The 21,465-nt window shown below is 46.4% G+C and overlaps 1 protein-coding gene and 1 long non-coding RNA gene across 4 annotated transcripts in view; one reads left to right on the forward strand and one right to left on the reverse strand.

Moving 5' to 3' along the window:
• Window positions 1-21,465, reverse strand: part of BACE2 (beta-secretase 2) — a 111,353-nt gene that overhangs the window by 71,587 nt on the left and 18,301 nt on the right. The window lies entirely within an intron of this gene.
• LOC144339648 (uncharacterized) lies at window positions 15,168-18,949 on the forward strand. Its single transcript, XR_013414904.1, has 2 exons — window positions 15,168-15,307; window positions 15,500-18,949. It is a non-coding gene; the product is annotated as an uncharacterized LOC144339648 (long non-coding RNA).

Genomic DNA, 21,465 nt, shown 5'->3' on the forward strand with positions numbered 1-21,465 from the left:
TTGAAAGAATGCTAACCCAGAAGAGAAATGACATATGCATCCCTCCTTGGCTTCTATTGCCAGCAAAATACAGATGTTTTCTTTAATTATGGTACAGAAAAGTCATAAAGAAATCTTTCAGAACATTCTAGAGACAGGAAAAATGAAGAAGACTTGGAGAAAAAACTGCAACATATTAACCTTGGCAAAGTCTTCAACATACGTGTGAGAGCCCTTGAATGTGAGTGTGAAATATGTTTGCTGGAGCAGCAGTGGAGACAGGTACTATCCACGGTCCTAGCTCCAGCCCCTCTCCATGGGCACAGGACCACCCCACTCAGTGCCCACTCAGGACAGCATGCCCCTCTCTTCTGCATCATCTGTTTTTCCCCCATCTCCCAGGATCACTCCCCCTTATTACACATGGGACATTATATCTCCCATCTTGAGAAAGAAAATGCAAACTCTTGGCCGGGCGCAGTAGCTCATGCCTGTAATCCCTGCATCTTGGGAGACCGAGGTGGCCAGATCACCTGAGGTCAGGAGTTCAAGGCCAGCCTGGCCAACATATTGAAAGCCCCTCTCTACAAAAAAAAAAAAAAAATTCAAAAGTTAGCCAGGCACAGTGGCAGGCGCCTATAATTCCAGCTACTCGGGAGGCTGAGGCAAGAGAATTGCTCAAACCCGGGAGGCAGAGGCTGCAGTCCAAGATCATGCAACTGTACTCCAGCCTGGGCGACAGAGCGAGACTCCATTTCAAAAAAAGAAAAAGAAAATGCAAACTCTTCACCCCACATTGTCCTCCAACCACAGCCCTCTCTCTCTGTTCTCCTCCACAGGAAATCCCCTTGAAAGAGCTGAATGAGCTCACAGGCTCCAGATCCTCTCCTCCCTTTCTCCCTTGGGGCCACCACCCCCCGCCCCCCGCAAAAAAAACAGCTCTTCTCTCTGTAGCAATGTCCTCTCCAGCCACAGCTGACCTGCTGAGGTGGGCGGATCACAGGGTCAGGAGATTGAGACCATCTTGACTAACACGGTGAAACCCTGTCTCTATAAAAATACAAAACTCTTTTCTTCCCTGCCCCGTGTCGGTCTCCCGGTATCCTGCCTCACCAGACTCCTCCTCCTTGGGGCCCTTTACTGACTCTTCCTCACCTCCCCCACCTCTAAGTTTTGGGGTGTCCCGGAGCCTGTGCTGAGACCTCACCTCCTCTCCCTAGGCTCAGTCCATGGGAGCATGTGTACCATCAGGGCTATGAATGCCACCTCTGCGTAGCACACTCTCAAATCCAGGTGTCTCTGGGCCCAGCGGCACGATCAGCTGCTGCAGGTGCTCTGCCCATGGGTGTTAGGAACGGCATCTCCATTTGGCGTTTCCAAAACCACACTCCTCATTCACCCTCGCAGCCAGGCAACTCTCATCAACAGCACTCCCCTTCCTTCCTCCAGCCTTCCTCCCCACAGCTCACCTTCCATGCTCCACCCCACAGGCTGCCTTGGGTTCCTCCAGCACAGGAGCACAGCTCCTCCTCAGGGCCGTCGTGCTGGCTCTTCCTTCTGCCTGGACACCCTTCTCCATGCACCTTGCTCTCCCACCCCTCTTTTTTCAGGTCTCTGCTCCAGAGCTCCCTCATTGGAGATGCCTTCCCTGGCCATGATAATTATGAATTTGTGACACTTCCCTACCGCTGACACTCCTTTGCCAGTGTGGTAATGTTCTTCATAGCATCTATCCCCCTCCTTTCATAGTCTCTATCACCCTGCCTACAACATGTTGTCCTGCCTGTCCCTTTCATGAAAGAGTAAGCTCCAAGAAGGCAGGATTTTTGGTGACTGTTGCACCTACTGGATGCTTGGTGCCTAGAACAGGACCAGGCAAGTATCACGTGTCCATGAAATACCGATTTGTCAAATGCTTGCAGTCATATGCGGATTACAGTAACTTCTCCACCAAAACAATAAACAAACTCAGTCACTGCACTAGATTTTATTAAGAAACATGAAAATCTTCAGGGTCATCATTTTGTCCTGGCTGATCACTGGAATCACCTCAGACACTTAAAAATATATATACATCTCCAGCCCAGAGAATGCTGCCTGGAATCTATATGTTTAACCAGGTCCCCAGGTAACTGCTGACCAGCCAGGTCTGGGGAGCACCAATTGGTCCCATCTCCCAGTGACTGCACTGCTGTCTATCAGCACACAGAGGTGACTGAGTTTCTGCTGGGTTTCTCAGTGATGGGAAGTGCATTACCTTAGGACCTAGCTTGTTACAATTTTTTTTTTTTGAGTCGGAGTCTCGCTCTGTCGCCCAGGCTGGAGTGCGGTGGCATGATTTTGGCTTACTGCAAGCTCTGCCTCCTGGGTTCACGCCATTCTCCTGCCTCAGCTTCCCAAGTAGCTGGGACTACAGGTGCCCGCCACCACGCCCGGCTAATTTTTTGTATTTTTATAGAGACAGGGTTTCACTGTGTTAGCCAAGATGGTCTCAATCTCCTGACTTTGTGATCCACCTGCCTCGGCCTCCCAGAGTGCTGGGATTACTAGGCGTGAGCCATCGCACCTGGCCGCTTGTTAGAGTTTTAGGGCATATTTTTCACCACATTCTCCCTTTCTCAGTTTAATTGCACAGTATTTGTTGAGGACCTGACCAGGGCCAGGAGCGATGGCCTATCCTGAAATAAACAGCTAGTGAAAGGGACTTGGTGCCTGTCCCCAGGAAACTTCCAGTTGGCTATTTCCCATCCCCTACTGCTTGCCAGCAGACCCCAGCCTGTCCTCTGCAATAACGCCCTCTTCTACCTGGCTGGCAGCTTGCTGAGTGTAGAGTGTTTCCTGCCTAGGACCCATGGCATCCCTCTTCTGGGGTGGAGGTGGGTGGGCTGTACACCCCCTTGAAATCCTCCAAGCATTGGTCATGTGATATGATTTCCTGCTCCTTCCTCATCATGGTAGCATCTCAAAAACTCATCTAGAGTCAATATCCAGCCCTCACACCACCTTCAACAATCCCCTAATCAAACATCTAACCATCAATTTCTGCACATGGCAACTAAGCATTAACCATAACAAATAACAAACAACTCACTACGGTCATGCCTGATCATTTAGCACAAAGACTTTTGAAAATAATTTATACTGAAAACTGTCTTACATGATTTCACAATGTCCTAAAGCAGAAATTATATAAAAACCAATATCAAAGATGGGATATGCACTTAATATTTTTTAGCATCCCAATATGCTCTGTTCATCTAACACCAGGCCTCCAGTGGCTAGCATTCAACCAAAGTTTTGCAACAACCAAATTTTAATTTTTATCATTGACAATGACCCTAAAACATGCTGGGTTTGCTAGTTTGGGAAATACTGATTACTGCTTAAAACCCTCATCAATTAACGTCAAACATTTTCTCCCTCCACTGTCAACACAGATTTTCTTTGGAAAAGGGCCTAAGTGCAAACTTTGAAAAAACCCATTTCACCACATAATTTCCTGAATTTAGATTTACACACAAAAGGGTCTTGCAGCTCCTTGGGAGGACGTTCGTATGTTCCTAACTAGCTGCACATTGCACCTCTCGGCTCTTGGACCTAAGAGGGATTTGAGTTGACTGCTCCATCTTAAATCTTCTCTCCCCCGAGGAGCCTGCCAGGTTTTGAAGATCAATGAACTTCCCAGACGGAGGCGAGACAGTAAGAGTCACAGCTGAAAGCCTCATAGGTTTTAAGTGCTGGGTTTTGTATCAAACATTCCAATCCTTTTTGCTTCGAGTGCTCAGAAGGCAGGCAGTTCGATGGTCTCAGCCCTTGGATAACTGGCTATAAAAGAAGCCATAACTTTCAGGTTCACCTGAATGTCACAACTTGGCCCCAAGTGGATGTGTCTTGATTTGTGAAAAACAAACTCAACTCTATTTAATGCATTTCTCTTAAAACCACCTCTACTATGATCAGAGCTGTAGGGCTGCTGGGACACTGTGGATACTAAGTATGTATCTGTTATATTAATATGCATTTCCCAAAGAACAAAACACTTCCTATGATAAACATTGTGCATGGTCCAGAGGATAAGGCAGGTAGGGTATGACAGCAGAGAGGCAACTGTGTCCCTGAACGCCCTCCTTGTCTCCTCATTCCTGCCCACATAAAATGGTCTGGTGAGCAATGCCCAACTAAGAAGGCTGGGACCAGGATACCTGAGCAGTGGAAGCTGCAGGAGGCTGTGAATGCGGACAGTGGCTGAGCTGGCCTGGCTGTGCATGCCTGAACCCAGTAGGGGCCTAGGACAGAAGTGGGTTTGTGAGTCAGCGCAGGCTGCCAGAACAAAGCACCGCAGACTGGGCAGCTTAAACAACAGACACGTATCTTCTCATGGTTCTGGAGGACAGAAGTCTCAGATCAAGGTGTGGGCAGGTGGCCTCCCCCTTGGCTTGCAGATGACCGTCCTCTTGCTCCTCTTGCTGCTGCTTCACATGGCGGTCCCTCTGCGCACATCCCTGGTGTGTCTCTGCATGTCCTATATGAGGACACTTGTCAGACAGGATCAGGGCCCACTCTCATTCGTGACCTCTTGTAAGGCCCCAGCTACAAAAACAGTCATATTTTGAAATAGTGGAGGTTTGGACTTCAACATATAAATTTGAGGGACACAATTCAGTCCATCACAGGGGGCCGGGCTAGCACAGCGCAGGGAAGAGGCCCTGAGACCTGCAGAACATGGGGTTTCAATCCAGGACCTCATGGGTGCACCTAATCCAACATCCATAGTAATAGAAGATAGCAATGAAGATAGCGGAGTCCACATTCGCTTGACTTCTAAGTTTCTACAGCCCAGTCCATTCTCTACAAACCGAGGTCAACTAAAATCTGAATTTAAATGATCAAAATATCTGGACAGACTCATAAACTAAACAAAGTTTCATTCTGAAATAATGATCACCAGCTGTATTTATCAGAGTCCAACCAGAAAGAGAATTCTACTCCAGTGCTCCCCAGAAGAGGTTTTGATGGAAGGGCTATTCGTGGAGGTGTTAGCAGGGCATAAGAGACCCGCAACAATGGCAGCCATCCCCGCCCCTGGCCTGAGGGGGTAGGGCGCACACCACTTTGTCTGCCAGTGAGAGCAGGGCTTGGAGAGGCCCCGCTTTCAGAGGCTGGAGGTGAGGAGGGAATCAAAGCCTGGCTAGAACAAGTAGGAAAGGTGAGTGGGATCCATGTACTGGCTTTTCTCTTGCCCTTCTGAGCTGAATTAGAAGCCAAAAGAAAAGGAAGCCTGAACCACTCTTGGAAGCTGGCCTCCCTGGCACAGGACAGAAGGAAGCTGCCCCAGGAAAATGCCCTACTCCTTGGGCAACCACAGGGGGAGGACATTGGTGGTGCCACTTTCACTGGGGCACCCAGACAAGACACTTCCAGTCCAGGTGCTGGGCAGAACCCCATTGCCACCCCCAGCGGCATCCTCAGCACCTTGCGGACCCCTGAGTAGCTGCCAGCAGAGCTCAGTTCTTCCTCCTTGCTAGCCTTCCCCTCCTCCCTGGAGCCCCCTCCAGAAGGAGGCAGGGAGGGAGGGTAGGAAGGCACAGGTGGAGGAAGATGAGGAAGGGACTCCGGCAGCCAGCTCCTCCCGGCACCACAAGAAGGAAAGAGGAGAAGATGCTGGGCAGCACCTTGACCTCTGAGAGGGTTCCTGTTGAAAAAGAAGGTGGTGAACCATCATTCTGAGCAAACTATCGCAAGGACAGAAAACCAAACATGGCATGTTCTCGTAGGTGGAAGTTGAACAATGAGAACACTTGAGCATAGGGTGGGGAACATCACATACCAAGGCCTGTTGTGGGGTCGGGGGCTGGGGTGACGGATAGCATTAGGAGATATATCTAATGTAAATGACGAGTTAATGGGTGCAGCACACCAACATGGCACATGTATACATATGTAACAAACCTGCACGTTGTGCACATGTACCCTAGAACTTAAAGTATCATAGATAGATAGATAGATAGATAGATAGATAGATAGATAGATAGATAGATAGAGAGCACACAGAGAGCCACCAACAAATCACCCAAGTTGCCTAGAAGGATGATGGTTATTTGGTTGAACCTCCAGAAGGCATCTGTTTTTGCTAGCAGTACTCATTAAAACTAAAAACAAACAAAACAAAACAAAGGCGGCGGTGCTAAAACTCGAGTGGGTGTGTTCACACCAGCTAGCTGGAAACAGGAGTCAAATACACCACCTGCAGAGTAGAGATTGCATGGAGATCCCTGTTGGAAGCTGATATTTATGCTTTAAAAAGATTGTTCAATTCTATCTGGAACTGCTTTGGTAGAGGAGCTTATTGAAGCAGGCAGCCAGAAAGCCCTGTCAGGAACAGACAGGTGAATGCCTCCTTCCTGAGCATCTGTGATGTTCTAGGATCTAGCCTGAGTACCCAGATACACCGTGACTCAACTCAGAAACAGGCCATTTCTCTTGAATCAGACTGGCCCCATCATTCCCTGCAAGGCTTCAGAATTCTCAGTGACAAGTGACTTTGAGAATTTGGGGATAAACCAGCCCATCAAAAAAGATATATTTTGGGGGCTGGGCACAGTGGCTTATGCCTGTAATCTCAGCACTTTGGGAGGCCAAGGTGGGTGGATCACTTCAGGCTGGGAGCTAGAGACCATCTTGGCCAACATGACAAAACCCTGCCTCTACTAACAATACAAAAATCAGCTGGGTGTGGTGGCACATGCCTGTATTCCCAGCTACTCGGGAGGCTGAGGCATGAGAATTGCTTGAACCCAGGAGGCAGAGGCTGCAGTGAGCCGAGATTGCACCACTGCACTCCAGCCTGGGCCACAGAGTGAGACTCTGTCTCAAAAATAAAAATAAATATTTCTGAGTATTTAACTTCTGTGTGTGTATATATCTACCCCTTATGCATATCCTCCCTTTGTACATCACATACATTTTGAAATTTATAAAACACACAAGAGGCAGCTTAGTACACTGGTTCAGGCACACAGTGGGAGATCAGCCAACCTGCTTTCAAATCCTGGCTCTGCCCTCATGAATGGGGTTACCTCAGCCATATAGCTGATCTGTGCTTCAGTTTCCTCATCTGTAAAATGGAAATTAGGAATAGTCAACTTTCAAACTTTCCTAATGTCAATCAGTAACACTAGCAAACTAACCGGAAAGTACTGCTTATCTCTTTTTTTTTTTTTTTTTTTTTTTTAACACAAGCAAGATTTTTACATAGATAGAAAATTCTGTTTTCAAGTTAAGGGTTCAAAAGTGGTTATTTTTTAATTTTTTTTTTTTTTTTTTTTGAGACAGAGTCTCACCCAGGCTGGAGTGCAGTGGCGTAATCTCGGCTCACTGCAACCTCTGCCTCCTGGGTTTAAGCGATTCTCCTGCCTCAGCCTCCCAAGTAGCTGGGACTACAGGCACATGTCACCACGCCCAGCTAGTTTTTTGTATTTGTAGTAGTGTCAGGATTTTACTGTGTTAGCCAGGATGGTCTCAATCTCCTGACCTCATGATCCACCCGCCACGGCCTCCCAAAGTGCTGGGATTACAGGCTTGAGCCACCGCGCCTGGCCACAAGTGTTTTTATAGGTAGCAAACTTAAATCCATTTGGTAGTAGAAATCAAATAATGATGTAAACATTTACAGATATCATCCTCAACAGACTTCTCCATAACAGGAGATTCTACGCTTCTCACTTAGCATTAAAATATCATCTTAAAGGGACCTGCTCTGTGTTTATTTTTTTCAATATCTACTAAGTACCATACCACTGCCAGCCACTTGCTATCACCATAAATGTCAGCAAATCTGGAACTGTGACTTACTGAGAAAAACATGCAACTAATCTTTAGAGACCATGTTTCTATTTTCTTTAAAAAAAAAAAAAAACAAAAAACAAAAAACGTAACTGGCTGGGCATGGTATCTCACGCCTGTAATCACAACACTTTGGGAGGCAAAGCTGGAAGGATCACTTGAGCTCTGGAGTTTGAGCCCAGCTTGGGCAACACAGTGAGACCCCATCACTACAAAAAATTAAAAATGAGCTGGGCATGGTGGTGTGCACCTGTGGTCCCAGCTACTCGGGAGGCTGAGGTGGGAGGATGGCTTGGGTCTGAGAGGCTGAGGCTGCAGTGAGCAGTGACTGTACCATGGCACTCAGCCTGGGTGACAGAGTGAGACTCTGTCTCATAAAATAATATAAAAGACAAACCAGACTGATGCCAATCAAATCCTGGAAACTGAAGCCACCAGCAGGGTGCGAGCAAAAGAACAATGAGGGAGCACCAGCTGTGCTCACTGAGCTGCAGAATCAGCGATCCCTAGGCCCCAGACCTCCACAGTGTGTCACCATCAGTGAAGACCAGGACACTTGGAGGGTGGACCAAACGAGGTTACCTGTGTTTATCACAACTTACTAAAGCCAAATTATTTATTGCTTTAGGCAAAACAAATTCAGACATTCTAATTTCTTCCTGCATCCTCTAACTTTGGGGACCTTTGTGTTTTGCAGTTTCCTGGGAGAGATACGTCCACGTGCCATATGCCACCTTCTTAGGTGAACAGTGGTAGACATCCGTCCTCTTTTCTCTACCTTGCTTTTCTCACTTGCAGTATTTAAAGATATTCTCAATCATTTATATCATGTTCGATGGTGTAGATTTACCATAGTTTAATCAACGAGTCCCCTTTCAAAGCACATGTGGGTTATTTCTAATCATGTGCTATGGCAGTTGTGCCATGGTGAACAGCCTTGTGAATTGCTTTTCATATTTTTCCCCAGTGGAATGTTTGTATAGACTTTCAGAAGTGGATTTTTTCTTTCTTTTTTTTTTTTTTTTTTGAGACAGAGTCTCACTCAGTCACCCAGGTTGGAGGCTGGAGCGCAGTGGTACAATCTGGGCTCACTGCAACCTCCGCCTCCCAGGTTCAAGTGATTCTCATGACTCAGCCTCCCAAGCATCTGGGACTACCGGCGTCTACCACCATGCCTGGTTAATTTTTGTATTTTTTTGTTTGTTGTTTTTGTTTTTTAGTAGAGACAGGGTTTCACCATGTTGGCCAGGCTGGTCTCAAACTCCTGACCTCAAGTGATCCGCCTGCCTAGGCCACCCAAAGTACTGGGATTACAGGCATGAGCCAGTGCGCCCAGCCCAGAAGTGGATTTCTGAGTCAAAGGATAAAAGTATGTAATTTTGCTAGCCATTTCCAAATTCCTCTCCATAGAAATTATATAATGGAATAACATTTTAATAGAACCCTCTCTTGCCATACAACTGCTTTCTAACAAGCCATGTAAGTTATACTTCTCCACCCTTGAATGGAATATTGGACAAAGTCTACATTTTCCAAATAGCTTTGTGGTCATACATTTGATTTTAGGCATCTTGAGTCCAGTCCTATCTCATATCAAAGCTTCCATCTGGCATCCAACGTGACAGGCCTGATTTAGGCTTGGCGGTCTATAGTCAGGGAAGAGAGGTGTGGTTGTTTCCCCACCTTGCTCATGACTGTGCCTCTGACTTCACCAGGATTGAAACATGGAGAATGGAGGTGTGAGGGGCAGGAAGTTTTGTATTTGACTGCACAGTTGGTTCACTCTAGGAGTGGCTGACTTCACTAAAATTGAAATAGAGAATGGAGGTGTAAGGGACGGGAAGTTTTGTATTTGACTGCACAGCCGGTTCACTCTGGGCATGGCTGGTGTCCACGTGCCAACCCTTCCCCTTCTGGGTACTTCAAGCGTTCTTCTGAGCCACTGCCTGGACATAGCCCACCTGCAGCTTCCTGATACAGATAAAACCTCAGGTAGCCAGCCGGGGACTTATCACTCCCTCCTTAGTCTCTACCACCTGACAGTCTAACCCAGACGTCAGCAAGCTTTTTCTGTATAGGGCCAGACAGTAAATACTGTAGGCTTTGATGAGACAGTATCTGTGTCAACCACTCACCTCTGCCATTGCAGTGTGAAAGCAGCCTCAGGAAATATGAAACAAACCAGCATGGTTGTGTTCCAATAAAACTTTATTTATAAAAACAGGCAGCTGGCCAGATCTGGCCCACAGGCCTTCCTCTGCCTACCTCTGGTCAACCCCATATTAACTCCCTTTGGTGCTCTTCTCATGGTGAAGGGCTTGACCCATTCCTGATGACCAGAGTCGAGATCCCTTTAACTGGGTCCACTTATTCCCTGTTGGAAATAAGTGCCCTGCCTGCCAATAACATCACCAAAGACAACAGTAAACAGAGTTTCAGATGTGTCCTGCCATGCTTTGCTGGCTTTAAAGACAGGAAAAGAATGGGAAATTGCCTTAAGCTACTTTATTATTATTAAACTATTTTTTTTTCTCAAAAAGTATGAGGGTGAAACATTTGGAATATATTTTTGGCTACAAGTAAAGAGAAAATTACAGATTTAGGATGGCTCAAATATGTAAAGGAAGCCTCTAGTGATATCAGACCAATATCTCAAAAACATCAGCATCGGCATCACTGCTGTTCCCTGACCTCTCTCCCAAAGTCAGAAGTCAGCTATCTCTGTTAAGGGCCTTGTATTTTCATTAAAGTCAGAAAACGGGGGAAGTATTATCTTGGCCACACTTGACAGTTTTATCAGGAAAATATAAGCTTTCCCTAGAGTCCCCCAGGAAACTTCCATTTAGGATTCACTGTCTGCAACTGTGTCCTTTGTTGCAAAAGCAGCTACAGCGAAAAGCTTCAGGCCAGAGGAAAGCGAGCTGAGAAGGTGTTTTATTCAGTCATCCAGCTGATATGGTCAGGTTACATGGAATCGTTTTCCTTGCCATGTTTCAAAAACTAGATATGATAAGGTCAGGTGGGCATAGCTACCACAATGGACAGCAGAGGCAAAGCTGCAATCAGAATAATCTGACTCGTGTAGAGCTCTGGCATTGGTTAATTAATCATGGTGTTCCTAGAAGTGAAATTGATAGGAAGCCGACTGCATTCCTACTTAATTTATACAAGCAGAAAACTTCTAGGTCAAATGGACAAAAGACTAATTTGAATTATAAAAACAGAGAATCATGGCCCTTCAATCAATTTCCAGACTTGAGCCAGTTTACAGACCCAGAACCCTTTGAATGAAGGGGAGGTCGGGTCCCCTTGAGGAAGGATCCCACTACATTACCGACAATTTATGCAGTGAATCTTTCTCCCATCCTTCCCCAAGGAGACCTCCGGCCTTTTATCAGAGTAACTGTGCCCTGGGGAAAGGAAGATGATCAGACATTTCAGGGACTAGACACTGGCTCTGAGCTGATGTTAATTCCAGGGGACCCAAAATGTCACTGTGGTCCTCCAGTAAAGTAGGGGTTTATGGAAGTCAGGAATTAATGGAGTTTTAGCTCAGGTCCAACTTACAGCGGTCTGGTGGGTCCCCAGACTCATCCTGTGGTCATTTTCCCAGTGCCAGAATGCAGAACTGGCACAGATATACTTAGCAGCAGGCAGAACCCCCACACTGGCTCCCTGACTGGTAGGGTGAGGGCTATTATGGTGAGAAAGGCCAAATGGAAGCCATTAGAGCTGCCTCTACCTAGAAAAATAGTAAATCAAAAACCATGTCACATCCCTGGAGGGGCTGCAGAGATTAGTGCCACCATCAAGGACCTGAAGGATACAGGGGTGGTAATTCCCACCACATCCCCATTCAACTCTCCCATTTGGCCTGTGCAGAAGACAGATGGATCTTGGAGAATGACAGTGGATTACTGTAAGCTTAACCAAGTGGTGACTCCAATTGTAGCTGCTGTACTAGATATGGTTTCATTGCTTGGGCAAATTAACACATCTCCTGGTACCTGGTAGGCAGCCATTGACCTGGCAAATGCCTTTCTCTTCATTCCTGTCCTTAAGGCCCAGCAGAAGCAATTTGCCTTCTGCTGGCAAGGCCAGCAATACATCTTTACTGTCCTACCTCAGGGGTATATCAACTCTCCAGCTTTGTGTCATAATCTTATTCGGAGAGACCTTGCTCTCTTTTCGTTTCCATGAGATATCACACTGGTCCATTACGTTGATGACATGGTGCTGATTGGATCCAGTGATCAGGAAGTAGCAAACACATTGGACTTGTTGGTGAGACATTTATGTACCAGAGGATGGGAGATAAACCTTCTACCTCAGCATAATTTCTAGGGATCCAGTGATATGGGGGCTTGTCAAGATAGTCCTTCTACGGTGAAGGATAAGTTGCTGCATTTGGTCCCTCCTACAACCAAGAAAGAGGTACAATGCCTAGTGGGCCTATTTGGATTTTGAAGGCAACACATTCCTCATTTGGGTGTATTGCTCCAGCCCATTTATCAAGTGACCTGAAAAACTGCCAGTTTTGAGTGGGATCCAGAACAGGAGAAGGATCTGCAACAGGTCCAGGCTGCCGTGCAAGCTGCTCTGCCACTTGGGCCATATGACTCAGCAGATCCAATGGTGCTTCAGGTGTCAGGGGCAGATAGGGATGCTGACTGGAGCCTTTGGCAGGCCTCCATAGGTGAATAACAGTGGAGGCCTCTAGAATATTGGAGCAAGGCCCTGTCATCTTCTGCAGATAACTACTCTCCTTTTGAGACACAGCTCTTGGCCTGTTACTGGGCTTTGGTGGAAACTGAATGTCTGACTATGGGACATCAAGTCACCATGTGACCTGAACTGCCTATCATGAACTGGGTGCTTTCTGACCCATCTAGCTATAAAGTGGGTCATGCACAGCAGCACTCCATCATCAAATGGAAGTGGTAAATAGGCGATCAGGCTCGAGCAGATCCTGAAGGCACAAGTACATTACATGAGGAAGTGGTTCAAATGCCCATGGTCTCCACTCCTGCCACCCTGCCTTCTCTCCCTCAGCCTGTACTGATGGCCTCACGGGGAGTTCCCTATGATCTGTTGACAGAGGAAGAGAAGACTAGGGCTTGGTTCACAGATGGTTCTGCATGATATGCAGGCACCACCCGAAAATGGACAGCTGCAGCACTATAGCCCCTTTCTAGAGCATCCATGAAGGACAGCGGTGAAGGGAAATCTTCCCAGTGGGCAGAACTTCAAGCAGTGCACCTGGTGTGCACTTTGCATGGAAGGAGAAATGGCCAGATGTGCAATTATATACTGATTCATGGGCCGTAGCCAATGGTTTGGCTGGATCATCAGGGACTTGGAAGAAGCATGATTGGAAAATTGGTGACAAAGAAATTTGGGGAAGAGGGATGTGGAAGGACCTCTCTGAGTGGTCAAAAATTGTGAAGATATTTGTATCCCATGTGAGTGCTCACCAACGGGTGACCTCAGCAGAGAAGAATTTTAATGATCAAGTGAACAGGATGACCCATTCTGTGGACACCACTCAGCCTCTTTCCCCAGCCACCCCTGTCATTGCCTAATGGGTCCATGAACAAAGTGGCCATGGTGGCAGGGATGGAGGTTACACATGGGCTCAGCAACATGGACTTCTACTCACCAAGGCTGACCTGGCTACGGCCACTGCTGAGTGCCCAGTTTGCCAGCAACAGAGACCAACACTGAGTCCTTGATATGGGACCATTTCTAGGGATGATCAGCCAGCTACCTGGAGGCAGGTTGATTATATTGGATCCCTTCTATCATGGAAAGGGCAGAGGTTTGTTCCCACTGGAATAGACACTTACTCCGGATATGGGTTTGCCTATCCTGCACGCAATGGTTCTGCCAAGACTACCATCTGTGGGTTCATGGAATACCTTATGCACCATCATGGTATTCCATACAGCATTGCCTCTGACCAAGGCACTCATTTTATGGCTAAAGAAGTGTGGCAGTGAGCTCATGCTTGTGGAATTCACTGGTCTTACCATGTTCTCCCCATCATCCTGAAGCAGCTGGATTGACAGAATGTTGGAATGGCCTTTTGAAGTAACGATTACAATGCCAACTAGGTGACAATACTTTGCATGGCTGGGACAAAGTTCTCCAGAAGGCCGTGTATGCTCTGAATCAGCGTCCAATATATGGTCCTGTTTCTCCCGTAGCCAGGATTCACGGGTCCAGGAATCAAGGTGTGGAAGTGGAAGTGGCACCACTCACCATCACCCCTAGTGATTAAGTAGCAAAACTTTTGCTTCCTGTTCCCACAACATTACGTTCTGCTGGCCTAGAGGTCTTAGTTCCAGAGGGAGGAACACTGCCACCAGGAGACACAACAACGATCCCATTAAACTGGAAGTTCAGATTCCCATCCGGACACTTTGGGCTCCTCCTACCTTGAAGTCAACAAGCTAAGAAGGGACTTACAGTGTTGGCTGGGGTGACTGACATGGACTGTCAAGATGAAATCAGTCTACTGCTCCACAATGGAGGTAAGGAAGAGTATGCATGGAATACAGGAGATCCATTAGGGCATCTCTTAGTATTACCATGCCCTGTGATTAAGGCCAATGGGAAACTACAACAGCCCAATCCAGGCAGAACTACAAATGGCCCAGATCCTTCAGGAATGAAGGTTTGGGTCACTCCACCAGGAAAAAAACCACGACCTGCTGAGGTGTTTCCTGAAGGCAAAGGGAATACAGAATGGGTAGTAGAAGAAGGCAGTCATCAATACCGGCTACAACCACGTGACCAGCTGCAGAAACAAGGACTGTAATTGTCATGAGTATTTTTTCCTTGTTTTGTTAAAAACATGTTTGTGCATGTTTATACTTGTACTAAGAAAATATCTTCATTTTATTTCCTTTTTCCTTTAGCATGTGACATAAGATTTATAGACTTCAAATCAGCATTTAAGTATTGTTAACCTTATGTAATAGTATTTGGGTTGGGGACTGGTGTGTTTCAGGTTGTACAAAGAATAGCCGTATTATGTTAGGCATAATTATGACCTCATTATTGTCTTTATTTGAAGATTATGTATGATCTCAGGAGATGTGCATGGGTTCAAGTTGACAAGGGCGGACTTGTGACGGTTAATACTGAGTGTCAACTTGACTGGATTGAAGGATACAAAGTATTGATCCTGGGTGTGTCTGTCAGGGTGTTCTCAAAAGAGCTTAACATTTGAGGCAGTGGGCTGGGGAAGGCAGACCCACCCTTAATCTGGAGGGCACCATCTAATCAGCTGCCAGGGAATATAAAGCAGAAGAAAAACGTGAAAAGGAGAGACTGGTCTAGCCTCCCAGCCTACGTCTTTCTCCCATGCTGGACACTTCCTGCCCTTGAACATTGGACTCCAAATTCTTCAGTTTTGAGACACAAACTGGCTCTCCTTGCTCCTCAAGTTTGCAGACAGCCTATTGTGGGACCTTGTGATTGTGTAAGTTAATCCTTAAAAAACTCCCCTTTATCTATATCTATGTCTATATCTCTATCTCTGTCTTTATCTCCTATTAGTTCTGTTCCTTTAGAGAACCCTGACTAATAAAACAATGAAAATATTTTCTATACCTTGTTCTCCATACAGTCCTTCACTTCCAATCAAATTTTAATGCTTCTCTTTTAAATACAGACAGCCAGCCAATCATCATGATAGTTGAGGAAAGTCTCTAGCATGAGACACAAAGACCAGGACAAACACACCGAAAAAAGGAACTTGGAGGAGACGGATGAAAAGCAGGAAGCAGAAAGCAAATGTTAAGCAAAATCATAATTTTCTCAGAGAAATATGAGAAGATGTACAACTTTGAAACAAGAATAAGGTGAAAACAAACAACAACAACAACAAAAAGAGAAGCATTCAGAGAAAAAGAAAGTGATCCTGACAACTGAAATATGGGTGGCAGAAATGAAAATGGAGAGGAGAACCAAAAAGACTGACAAGGGAACCAGAGAGACCAGACTAGAAGGTGCAGCATCTGAACAATGGGAGGTCCAATAAGAGAGAATAGGCAATTACTAGACAACTTCTCAGAAGTGAACGTTATGAGTTTCTAGACTGAAAAGATTCACCAAGTACCCAGCATTTTTTTTTTAAAGACCCAGACTAAGACACATCAACAAGAAATTTCCAAATACCACATAGAGAATATTTCACATGTTTCCGGAGGGAAAGAAAACAGTTCATATACAGAGAATCAGGAATTACAATTGCATCAGACTTATCAACAGCATCCAGGTAGAAGATAATGTAAAAATACCTTCAAAACTCTTAAGGGACACAAGAAGATGCTGTTTGGCCACAGGAGCAAGACTGCTGGCCTCCAATCAGTCCTCTGGGCAGGCCTCTGAGACAATTACAGGGCTAAGGAACCAAGTAACCAGTGTGGCATTGGCTGTGCTAAAACCCAATGGCCCCAGGAAGAACCCTGTTGATGCCGGCTTGGAGCATGAGGCTTAAGGTTGAGGTTGAGGTTGAACAGGCCCCTGTGTAGAGGCTAAAGCAACTCCATCCTTGGATGCCCACCACCGTGTTGACTTCTGATTGACCCCAGTTCCTGGAAGGCTTCTAAGGTTTCTGTTATCTATTGTTCCTTATGTAAGAGAAACTACTTATTGGTAAATCCTGCCCTTAGCTCAGACAATCCTGCCCTTAGGCAGATTCACATAGGATTCTTGCCTTTTCCTATGACTGCCCTAGACATTCCTTCCCTACAGTATGTAAGCCCTGGGTCTGGGGGGTGATGGGTGGGAATCCACCATCTCGTCTCGCCACCACTTGAGACACAGGCATGGCTCCCATTCATAAGTCCCTATTAAATATTTCTCTCTGAGAAACTGGATTTGGCCTCTTCCTCGGCCACTCGGCTTCCTTGGACTCTGGGGTGGTTTGCATAGGCCTGCCAACCATGGAACACCCTGCCTTTCCCTAGGCCTGAACACAAATATTGAGAGTTTTCAATTCTTTACTTAGCCTCATGGTTCATAAACCCAGGCAATGAGGCATATGTCCACGGAGACAGAGATGAGCAGGCCCCAAGTGAAGCACCAGCTCAGACATGGAGGGGAAGACGTGGGTTCTGCTGGGCACAGAGTGATTCCGCCCTCTATCAATACGGCCCACAGGTGCCTACAGCCCGACCTTCCTGAATGGCACTGCCTTCTCTCCTATTTGGGTGCAAAGAGCAAGAAGAAGGGATCATAGAAGTTGCCCCTGGACTACAGGGTTAAGCCAAAATGTACATCTATTGACTAATGGAAGGATAATAACAATATTACATACTTTTAAAATGTGTGTGTACTTAAGAACTGATGTTATACAGAATATAACCGAACTATTACATAGTAAATTCTTATGTATACAAAAGCTGTGGGAGCTATACTTTGGTAAACTTTCTGATGGATTACATCTAAGTGGTAGTGGGTCAGGAATTTAACATTTGCTTGCAACTTTGCTGTGCTGCCAGTCAAGGATACAAAGCCCAACCATTCTAAAGGGTTTGCAAGCTCTTACATTCAGAGCACTCAATTCTCAAAGGTGGTTTTGTGGTTGTTTATAACCTCAGACACAATCACCCTTTGCCCCCCACCCATTTTCTCTTGCTCAGTATCTACACACATCACATCTTCACCTTCCAGTAAAAGTTCAAAGTACTACACAGCAATGACAGACACACTCCAAACTCACAGACGCTTTCATGAGTTAAGATTCTAGAGCCTGTTAGCAGGTTAGGATTTTAAAGAACAGTTTTAAAACTCTGTTTTGTGATGCCAGGGGCAAAATAATGCTCTCAAATACAGTGGTAGAACATATTCAATCTTTCATTCCTCAAATATCATCCTAACTTGTGCCAGTCATGGTTCTAGCATACAGTGGCTGTTCTAGGCACACAGTAGCTGCAGCAAACTGCTGGCCACACCCTTCCTGGGCACTTGACTCTATAGCCTCTAAATGCAAGCACCTATGACTCTCTGCAAATGATTTCTTTGGCCAGCTATTGAGCCAGAAATCCTGAAGAGTAGACCCCCTGGGAGCTGCCCTCTGCCCATGGTTGGCAGGAGGGGGTGATAAGGCCCACCTGCCTTGCCCCCTAGTCAGCACAGCTGAGTCTATCTGATGTCACCTCTCAGAGTTCCTCAGGGGGCAGTGGGCCTCAGTGGCCCACATTTATAACCTCCTCCATGACACACTCTTACCTGCAACTCCTGGTGAGGCAAGAGGTGGGACTTGATTCCAGAGGCAGGGCTTGGACATAGGACCAAACTGAGAACTAGCTAAAACAGGTCAGGGCAGATGCAGTTTTCCATAGGACACACCCACCAGCATGCCATGTCAGTTTACCGTTTCCATGGCAACACCCAGACCTTTCCATGGCAATGACCGAATGGTCCTAAAGTTACCACCCTCATCCTAGAAGTATCTGCATAAACCACCCATTGATTTGCATATAGTTAAAGGTAGGTATAAATATGACTGCAGAACTGCCTCTGAGCTGCTACTCAAGGCACACAGCCTATGGAGCAGCCCTGATCTGCAAGGAGCAGCATCTCTGGCGCTGTTGTACACAGCTGCCTCCAGGAAAGCTGCTGCCTAACACCACCAGCTCACCCTTGAATTTTTGGGCAAATCCAAGAACCCTCCCAGCCTGAGCCCCAATTTTGGGGCTTGTCTGTCCTGCATCATCTGGCAACCAGCAAAGGGACAAGGACAGCAGAGACGGTGGCAATTGGCAGAGAGGCGAGACAGTGGAGACAGAGAGGCAGCAATTGGTGAGAGACAAGAGACAGCCGTTGGCAAGACAGCAAGAGAAGGTGAAACAGTCTGTGATTGAGGATGTAAGAGCCGTAACACTGAGGCAGTAACAACAAAGAGCTGCCAACACTACCGAGCTATAACCCTAACCAGTGCCTCTTCTCACAGCCATCATCTTTCCCTGGCAGATGGTGAAACTGAGTGGACAGCCACGTGTCCATAGTGCAGCTGCCTCGTGTGGGACCCACCGCTCCAACCAGCAGGCTTGGTGGGCTACTGGTCCCTGTGCCAGCCCCCTACACAGAAGCTGAGCACCCCCAAGCTGGGGAACCTGGAGAGACCTGAACCCGGGTCCCACGTGGAAGACCGGTTGGCGCCATTTTGTCTTCTGTTGGATGGGTGGGTGTCCCCTTTGCAACCTCCACCAATAATATCAGGTAAGCTAGGAAATAAAAGCCTTTGGCTAAGTGGTCAGTTCCCCACAGTTTAGGTACCTTGAAGCACATCCTTGCCACCCCTTTACCTGGTTCTTTCTCCTCTGACTCCATTTTATTGCTCCACTTCGCTTTCATTTTCAGTCCTAATATGTATGTCTTGTTTGGAGTCTTATGTTTGCTTTTGACTTTCTGTTAACTGTATTTGGGCAATCATTTAAGGCAGGAAACTTGGTTGTGAGAGGTCCCCTGTTGTGTTGACTCTGGGATACCAGAGTCACGTTGTTCTATGTTTTGTAACCTGGTCTTGGGTTCACCAGGTTGGCCGCCCCCTGGGTGCCCCAGGGTTTTTGGCACTGCTGTGCACTGCTGCTTTGGTGAGGGCATCCTCGTTGGCTGAAACACAGGCATTTTGGGTTCTCAGCATCGGTGTTATAGGCCACCCTCCAGATGCTCTGGGATTTTTAGCACTGACATTTCCTCTAGGATTGTGGGTTATACCCCTTTCACTAGGCCAATACTGATCTTGTCTTTTTCCACCCTGAAGTTAGGAGTATTATTTTCCTAATAGCCAGTTGCAGGCTCCTTCCTGTGTACTGTCTTATAACTCCCTTGCTTAAGCTGCTCTTGGTCAAAGGAATTGGGAGCTCCCAGGCTCCTGGCCTGGCAGTCAGCCACCTACAGTGGTAGGCAAGTGGCCAGTCCAATAGTTTTTTCAGTGTCTCCACTACTGGATAGGTTCTCCAGCAAGTCAGAGCCTCTCAGGTCTCCCCTTGGGCAACGCTGTTTACCCCTTTCCCTTCCTCCATTTGTTTAGCCCCCCTCTCCACCCAACTCTGGATCTCTATGGAATTGAGGCTCAACATTCGACTGCCCATTTGCAGCTCATAATCCATTTTCATAACACCTTGCTATCTATATTTACACCTTTAAAGAACACGGGAATTTAAGAGGGAAAAGTAACTAGGCTTTTGCTAAACTTAGGCTACTTAAAACCCTCTGTAGAGATCCTTACTAGGCATGGGGACAACAAGGAGCATCCCAAGGGACTCGCCACTAGGGTGTCTTTTAAGCTATTGGAGCAAATTCAAATTTGGCTTAAAGAAAAAGAAACTCATTTCGTATTGCAACACCATTTGGGTTAAATACAAGTTAGATGACGAATATATCTGGCCTAAACATGGTTCTATATATTATAATGATATTTTAAGATTAGCCTTATTTTGTAAAAGAGAAGGAAAATGGGAAGAAATCCCTTATGTACAGACTTTCATGGCTCTATACTGGATCACATTACTCCCAGGCATTAGAATGCCATGCATGAGGGAGCCCCAGCTCGCTGCTCCCCACAGAAAGTTTACAAGCCTCCCCAGAGTCTCTTCAGTCCCCCATTCCTGAGTGGGGGTTCTCACCAATTCTATGAAAGATTGCACCCCAATATCATCAGGCACCTTTCCCCCTTATCCAACTAGCCCTAGCCTATACCGTCCGCTGCCCAAGAAAATGAGCCCAACCAGTACACCAGGAGTGCGGCCCCATATCAGCCCCTAAAGTCAAGCCTGTGTCCGCTGTGGGAAGTAGCTGATGGAAACGAGGGAACGCTCAAAGAGTACATATGCCATTTTCTGTGTCTAATTGGACGTTATAAAAGGAAAGAATTGGCCAGTTTTCAGATAATCCAGAAAAGCTTATACAAGAGTTTGTTACATTGACCATGTTCTTTAAATTGCCATGACTTACAAATATTGTCATCCGCTTGCTGTGCTGTGTGGGAAAAAAAAAGGAGAGGAAAAAGTGTGTGGTTAAGCCAGTCAATTATGACAAGGTGAAAGAAATAACTCAGGGAAAAGATGAAAATCCTGCTCAGTTTCAGGGTCATTTCGTTGAAGCACTCAGGAAATATACTAATGCAGACCCAGACACTCCAAAAGGGCAAGCTCTCCTGGGTACACATTTTATCATTTAATCTTCTCCTGACATTAGGAGGAATCTACAAAAATCAACAATAGGACCTTCAAGTCCTACGAGACAATGCTTAAACATAGCCTTTAAAGTTTACAACAATACGGACAGGGCAAAACGGGAGTAAAAAGAAATAGCCAACAAGTACAATTGTTAACAGTGACTTTAAGCCCCCTTCCCCCTCAGGGTTACTCATCTTGAGAAAATGTTACAAAATTGGCATCTGGGATGCCTGGACAAGAGCCCCTGACCTGGCGACCCCTAGGCCAGACTCACTGTGCATACTATAAGCAAAAGGGCCCCTGGCAATGAGAATGTCCTAACTGCTCTGGTGAGGGAGAACAATAACAACAAAAAGCTTCCATCAATACTAGAGCTAACCTTCTTCTACTAGCCCCAGTGAGCTGTTTACTGTCCCAGAGGACAGCTTTCCACAGTGGCAGATAAGCA

This window comes from Macaca mulatta, chromosome 3 (genome assembly GCF_049350105.2).
Source record: "Macaca mulatta isolate MMU2019108-1 chromosome 3, T2T-MMU8v2.0, whole genome shotgun sequence".
Lineage (NCBI taxonomy): Eukaryota > Metazoa > Chordata > Mammalia > Primates > Cercopithecidae > Macaca > Macaca mulatta.